The sequence below is a fragment of the Callithrix jacchus genome, chromosome 6 (assembly GCF_049354715.1).
Source record: "Callithrix jacchus isolate 240 chromosome 6, calJac240_pri, whole genome shotgun sequence".
Taxonomy (NCBI): Eukaryota; Metazoa; Chordata; class Mammalia; order Primates; family Cebidae; genus Callithrix; species Callithrix jacchus.
Window position 1 is genome coordinate 52348472 of NC_133507.1, and position 7991 is coordinate 52356462.

Below are 7991 nucleotides of genomic sequence, written 5' to 3' on the forward strand. Positions count from 1 at the left end.
GTGGTCAATATGTTCTAGCTTTTAAAAAAGAAATTTATAGAGTAAATTACTACTTTTCATGTTTTGAGGGTGTTCGGTAGAAAGTCCCGCCATCTTTCCCCCAGGTTTCTTGCCCCCACCCTCCCCCCAGGCTTCCTGCTGCCCTGAGAAAAGCCCGCCAAGCCTGCTCTGTTCTGCCCAGCAACAACAAGCAGCCAATCATCGCAGCAGGAAAGCCCGCCAAGCCTCGGCCTATCCTGAACGGACACGTAACCCTCTGAGCCACCTCAGCAGTCTGCCCAGAGACGGACAGCCTATCCTAAGCCCCTACGACACTCCGCCAGCCCTGTGTCCACGCCCCGTCCACCCCCCTATAAAACCCTCCTACCCCAGCTGCGCAGTCGCAGCCAGCCCCATCTCCTTCCTTTCCTGGCCTGCCCGCTGGTCCCAATAAACCTGAACTCGGCTTCCAACTCTCGAGCTGTTATTTGGGGTCGGGTACCGGGCAGGGGTCTACAAGGGGGTCGCACAGAGGGCATCTGTTGTTTTTAATTTTAAATACTATTCTCCAAAATGTTCCTAGTTTTGGGGTCATTACATAAAAACAAGATTTTTTAAAAACAGGATAATGCCTTTGTAAACTTATAAGGTGATAGTGGCTCCAGATCACCAAGAAAGAGCAGCACTCTCTGAGCCCGTTTTCCTCAGAAGTTCCCCAAACTGTCTTCGGAGCTACCTTATTTATCACCTTAAGCTCTGGAGACAGCGAACATGGACGTTCAGTGTTGTCTCAAATGTCCAGAGCTTGACATGTTCCAAAGAGTCTATAAAATAAGAAGTACTCATTATATTGTTATGAGATGCAATTTTGATTTTACTATTTCAAGAAGTTGCAATAACGCAAGGAATTCAAACCAAAGGAGGAAAACAGTTTATTTTACCAGGGGCTCAATACTTTTCCAGCACCTTGATGAGGGTGGTCTATCTTTCTTCCTAAGAAGTCCAACTACGTATGTGAGTTCTAGACATTTTTCCCCTCAAAGAGTTTCTCCTAGGCTAGCAGCATAAAACAATTAACTTTACCTCTGATTGAAATCTTTGGTTTGTAATTGGAAACACGTGTGCTGGGATTGAGTCGCTAGCTGCCGGCAAGCTGTGTGTGGCAGGAGTGAATCTCTACTGAGCACCAAAGCATTCTGCGTTTTATGGCAAGTCAGTCTCTCCACTGGGGTCCTTATTCATAGGTTTTATTTAGGTGGCTTTTTAGTGATCAACCAGAGAGAGAAAAGCTCTTTGTAAAAGGTTTGAAAAGCAGCCTGGAAGCCCTGGAGGGAACAGGTTTTAATTTTGTGGTGTTTTGATTTTAAATGGTATTTGATGTTGTGGTTTTCCTCTCAACTTCTCCCCCAGTTGATGCCAGCAGTTTCCCTGGACTTGTGGTGGAAACTCCCTCACAATGTAGCAATTACTGATTTATGTTCCAGTGATAAGAATGTATTTTATTGTGGTCATAATATTTGTTCAATTTAACTACTATGTACTGTAAAGTATCGTAAAACTTCTCTGCTGATCAAATGTTATGAGACAAAGGATCATAAACCACTCTTAATCCACGCACCCCACTCCTGTGGTATCTGTGGGCAAGCCACCATGAAGAGAGGACAGACTATTGCCCTGAGGATAAATTTCTGTGTCCTCCTCCTCAGTTTTAAACTCAGTCCCCAATATAGGTCGTTTAAGCGTCTCTGACACTCTCTTGTCATCTGTTGGACTCCCTTTCCAGGCTTTTATCAATCCCTTTGTAAGAAAGTTTAGAAAGACTCTCACTTTCTCATTGCTCAATCTTAGCTTCTCATCTTTCCCCAGAAAGTCCCTTTTCAAAATTATGAATTCCACTGAGTTTTGCTGTCAGCATTTGAACCTCACTTAGATTCATACATATTCTGTGATTATAGCTAAAGAAAAGTGGAAAACAAAAAGACCCTTGCCCCCTCTTATCCTTTCTTTTGATCTATTGTTTCGTAGGGCAATGAAGCAGCTTTTCTTAAGCCAGTGCTCAGTTCCCTCTTCCACCTAGGACCCAGCTGAGAAAATAATACATAGGCAGGCTTCTTTCCCCAGTGAACCATACAGGTTCTAGGGAAGGGACTTCTCATTTGTTCTCTGTATTGCCACTTCCAGAGTGATTCTGTGGTCTTCCCTGTTGAGGGTCCTCCAGCCATTCTCCATAGAGAGTAGGGTCTGGGCATCCCAGTGGTCTAACCCCAGCTGATATCTTTAGATCATCTCAAAGACTGCCCCCTGTTGCCCTCTTCATCTGTTTGAGTCATAGGGAGCTACTTGGATTCTTTGAGACCAGCTTCCTCCGAGAAGACTTTCCTGCTGCTCTGTGGGCTTCCATAGCATCCAGTGTGGACCAGCTGGAGCAGGACTGGTGAGGGAATGCACTGGATACTGCAGTGGAATCATCTCATCAGGATTGTATACACTGATCTGATCCAGTTAAATATGAAGTCAAACAAGAAATGATCTGATGCCCCTCTGTGTTTCCCAACCAAATGACAAGAATCACATTCTACACATGTGCTTTTCATAACTCAGTGTTACATTTCCCTTCCACCTAGGACTCCGCTGAGGGAATCAGCCTGTTTTGCCGGGGTACTGCTCAAGAAATTCCAGGATTGACAGAAAAGGGTAGAAACTTTTTTTTTCTTTTTTTTTTTTTTTTTTGAGACGGAGTTTCGCTCTTGTTACCCAGGCTGGAGTGCAATGGCGCGATCTCGGCTTACCGCAGCCTCCACCTACTGCATTCAGGCAATTCTCCTGCCTCAGCCTCCTGAGTAGCTGGGATTACAGGCACGCGCCACCATGCCCAGCTAATTTTTTGTATTTTTTTTAGTAGAGACGGGGTTTCACCATGTTGACCAGGATGGTCTCGATCTCTTGACCTCGTGATCCACCCGCCTCGGCCTCCCAAAGTGCTGGGATTACAGGCGTGAGCCACCGTGCCCGGCTGCGTAGAAACTATTTTAATGATCTGTGTAAAGTGTTTTGCGTAAAGAATACCCTTTTGTCATTTTCCCTTGCAAAATGTGGTGGCTTGAGTGGTGGCTAATGAAGGTTTGCTCCATCGTGTATCCCCGGGTAAAGGGAAAAACACAGATGCAGACAAGAGTGGGATGCTATCAGAGGTGAAATTTCCTTCTAGGTAATAATTTGTCTTCATCTTTTGAGAATATATAGGTATTTATATTAACAGATGATATAGTTTACAAATTTGATCTCTTTATAGATTTTAAATGTCAGTTTTATTATGATGCTGGTAATTCATTATATTTTAAAAGTGAATCATTGAACCTCTAATAACTTAACTTGTAATCATTAGGCCTAATAGTCATAGAGGGATCATGGAAGGGAACAGGGAGATAGGTTGAAACACCATGGTTAAGCAGCAAGCTCTGAAGACCTGCTGTGTGGCCTTGGGCAAGTTGCTTAGCCTCTCTGTGGCTCAGTTTTCTCCTCTGTGGAAATGGGGAATGATAAATGTACCTTACTGAGTTGTTACGAGGAATAAATGGGTTAGTCATAGAAAGTGCTTACATCGGTGCCTGACACTTAGCTAATATTTACTGAGCACTTCCTGTGATATTATGGTCATTTATCTGTTTTTGATATAGCAGCTGCCTCTCTTCAAATACCTTTAAAAAGATACTGTCTGTTTACTTGCCTTTCTCCCCACTAGATTCTGAGTCCCATTACTTATGTTTGTGTCCCTAGCATTTACCCTGCAGGAAACACTCGTAATTATCTCTTGAGCAAATTAAAGAGGGAATCGCAGTGAACTACTGTTTCTTCCTGCTTCTCCTTCATCATGGAGGAATGAAAATGGAGCACGAATCTGCATTGGTGTAGGATTACTCTCTGGGGGTTGTCTGACCACAGCAATTAAGAATTCACAAAGATGATTAATCTTACGTGACTATGCTAGTAAAATAACTCTGATAGGCTCATTGAACTGGAATTTCCCTAAAGGGTCATAGAAGCCATCTCCCTGCTTTTGGGCAGGTGGTTCTAATATAATGTCGAAATGTTAGCTGTGTACTATTTCTAATAAATCTCCAAAAGAAAGAATTCCTTATCTTCCTGGCTGCTAATATATAATAATTTAGTGGCCTATATTTTTTAAATGAGAACTTCATTGGGTAGTTTTAAAGGCATTAAAGATTTAGGTGAGGTACAATGAAAATGAATGTCAGACTTTAGAATGAATGTTCATTCAGGTAGCTGTCTTTGCAATTTTAGAGATTCTCGAAAATAAGCTGGGTGAGTATCAATCCTGTGTGGTCTGATTGGAATCCTGTCTAACAAGAGAAGACTTTCTATCAAGAAGAGGATCATTAATACACCAGTTGATGTTGCTTTATCAGGCATGTATTGAGTGCCTTCTATGTATCAGGTTGGTGCAAAAGGAATTGGGGTTTTTGCAATTGCTTTTAATAATAGGCACCATGCTCCTGGCTAAGACATAGTAAGGCATACTGTGCACATGGTCCCCGACCTTTTAGAGCCTGTAGTCTAATGGTAAGGCTAGACTTTGAACAAGCAATTAAAAGTGCACTGAGTATTTTGGTCAAGAAATCCTTTCTGGGGAGTGACCTTTAAAGAATGGAAAAGAGGAGAAGTTCACTCAGACAAGGCTGGAGAAGTAAAGGCAGAAACCATATCATGGCAGGTCTGCTAGACAATATATGGTGGCTTTGGACTTTCTCTACTTAATTGAACTGTGTTATATTTTCCAGCATTCCCATCCTCATATGGGTCTGGGTTAGTATGGATCACAAGAGACAGTTCATGGGAGATTTGGAAGGCAGGAGTGATGCAACAGCCATAATTTTCATGCTCCGGCATTGGTGTAAAGCTCCAGGTGCTATGGTAGCTCACAGTGCTGTTGGACATCTGTGAGCTCACCTCGCTGGCTGGGGAGCAGGGGGAAGCACCTGGATCTGCTGCTTTTCCACCTCCCACCAGATCTCCTCCTTCAGCTTCTTCGAGTCCTGAGCCAAGTGCACAACCTTAGCTCCATGCCTAAGGTTGAGGTTGAAGATGATAAAAAACAAATGCAGGTTCCAGTTTGTCCTCACAGTTTCCAGTTGTCCTTGTGGATCCCTGCTCATTTGTATCCCCATACAAATGGGTTCCAATCTGTTCTTGTCCACATCCAGCTTGCCTTCTGATCACTAGTCTGGTTGATCCATGATAACTTTAGGCTCGGAACTAGATACAGAGGCAATGGCCAACAGGGACTGCTCTGACAGCTCTCACAGTTGTGGAAGGTCTACTCTCTCTACTAAATCCTTTGTTGTTTATCATGGTGATTCCTTTAGTCTGATGAAACCCTGACTGATACACCGTGACAAGGATTTTGGTGTTTATCCCAAGAGGAATGGCAGCCATTGTAGGGTTCAAAGCCAGACCGTGATGTAATCAGAATTTTCCCCCATTCTGTCTGCAGTGTAAAGAATGGCTTGGAGTCAGGCGTTTAGGACAAGAGTAGCTGTGAGGGGAGATCTGTGGGCAGATAATGCTAAACCTAACCAATAACCATACTTGTTTTTTCTTTCTGGCCCAGATTTGGGTACTTCTTCAGGCTTTTCACAATTTGGTGAGACCATGTGACAGAGTCCTGGCTAATGGAATGAGAGTGGATGTGATGTTTACCCCTCCCATGCTCGGTATCCTCCATGTTCTCTCCCCTCATCTGCTGGACAGAAGCAGCAGACTCAGTAGAGGACTCAGATGCCCTAGAAGACAGCACAGCAACAGGATAGAAAGAGTGTGGGTCCCTGAACAACTATTTGTAATTGGAGTCCCACCACCAACTCTCATTGAACTCTGCTGGGTGGAGAAATAAATTTTTATGTGTGAATTCACCTAGATTTTTAGCTTCTTTGTTACAGTAGCAAATGCTATTTAACCTAAGTAATACAGAATGTTCATAATTGTTAATGATAAAATAAGGTACTGGCAATATAAATGAAAAAAGATATTTAGAAACTTGAAACAGTAGTTCTTGGTGGTTGATTTGATGAAATGGTGATAGAGAAGACAAGTTAATAATGAGCCTCAAGTTTTCAGTTTGGATAGCAGGTTGAATACTAGTGCCACTGACTAAGATGATGACCACTGGAGGAAAAGCAGATTTTTAAAGGAAGGGGCAAAAGTTCAGCTCTGTATGTGGGGAGTTTTTTGAGATGCCCTGGAAACCTTCAAGTGGAGATGTTTTTGTTTATTTCTTTTCATTTTTCCTTCTGGAAACTTCATATTGGCCCTGACCAGTAACTTGTACTATATCATCATCTATAGGAAATCTGCTTTGTTTTCTTTCTACTTCTTGAGACCTCTCCAAGATTATATTACACACTCTCATCTCTATCAATTTCTAATTTACAGATATCGGAGGCTGCCCTGCAGAGGAGGAAGGAGGAAGTTGGCTGTAATTGACACTTCTAGGTCATCTTCCTAATCTTTGTCCTTATCTAGCTCCCAAATGGAAGATAAAAGGCAATGCAAGATGAGCATCCTCAGAGACTTCGCTTTGTTTGGGTTTTCATGAATTGTAATTGCCACGAGATGCTTAGGCTGCCTCTAGAAGTAAGGTGATTGATTGTTAACTATATGGTCCAACCAAATGTCTTCAGGGTAATTAAAATGGACAATAGTGATTTTCCATTTCTTCTGGCTTTGGATGTTGGCATGTGGAAATGGTGTTGATACCCACGACCGAATAGGCATCTATTGATTTCATTTTCATAAGTTGCCTACCAAGTTTGGATGCAAACTAGTAACCCAGATGTGGGAGACCTAATATTCCATTGTTAATCTTTCAGTCCATAATTTTTATTTCCTTTACTTGCCTCTTTTTCCCTCCTCTTCATAGTGAGTCGAGATTATATAATTGCACCCATTCACTCACTCATTTGTTCAATCAATTATTTGTTCCTATTTTATGCCAGGTAATGAACAGAAAGTGTTGGGGATGCAAAACCAAACGAATTGGAGTTTCTATCTTACAGGAGCGTATACTTTAGTGAAATTGTAGACAGTTTTAATTCAGAATAGTAAATGCTATGGGAGCATGCACAGAGGAAACCTAACCCAATCTTAAGGAATCAGGAAGGTTTGCAGAAGACTGACAGGAAAAGTGGGTAGGTGAAGAAGATGGGGAGTGAGAGGAGGAGTGGAAGCACTTTTGCTAGGGAAAATCATGAATGAAGGGGATAATTTTCTGCTATTACCCCTGGGTGATCTTTGTGTAGTACTGTCCGTTACATATGGGAGAAATGGCTCCTCAGAGCTGCTCCACAGTGTTCACAGAGGACTCCATTCCACGGGAACTGAGGAATGGGGGAAGTCTTTAGCTTATTCCTTTTAATGGTTTGTTTGGGATGCAGTTCCTTTAATATTTTGAGTCTATGAAAACATCATGTTGTATACCTTAAATATATACCACAAAAAATAAATTTAAAAAATTTGCAATTTAAATCTTTCTCTCTCTCTCTGTGTCTATACCCATCTCCCTACTTTAAAAATATATCTCCCCTGAAGTCTTCAGACCACAGAAAATGGCTCTTATGGGGAAGGATGGTGCTACATTCAAACTTAAATTGTTGTCATTCTTCTATGAGTGCCTGAATATGACATAAGGGAGACAATGATTAAAAACACAAGGGGGAACATGTCTACATTTTTAGGTACAAATGTAAAGGGGCAAATGTGCTTAAAGATGCTAGTTCAAAAAACATGGCTCCAGAGGTATGTATGCCATTGTGATTGACAGGGACACGATGGAGATTTTGTGTCGATGTAGGAAAAAGCTGAAGTAACTGGGCATATGCAGTATATGAAGTTTCCCTGGAATTTCCAAGGAATGCTCAGGTGATTCAGATGCAGAGATCCATGGAGCACAATTTTAAGAAACAGTGCTCTAAAAAATGAACTGAAAATGAGAGGTT

General features: G+C 42.1%; 1 long non-coding RNA gene across 1 annotated transcript; it reads left to right on the plus strand.

Annotated features, from left to right (window-relative positions):
* Positions 1-327: 327 nt before the first annotated feature.
* LOC144576633 (uncharacterized) lies at positions 328-7521 on the plus strand. The gene is made up of 2 exons (XR_013518863.1): positions 328-5814; positions 6430-7521. It is a non-coding gene; the product is annotated as an uncharacterized LOC144576633 (long non-coding RNA).
* Positions 7522-7991: the final 470 nt, after the last annotated feature.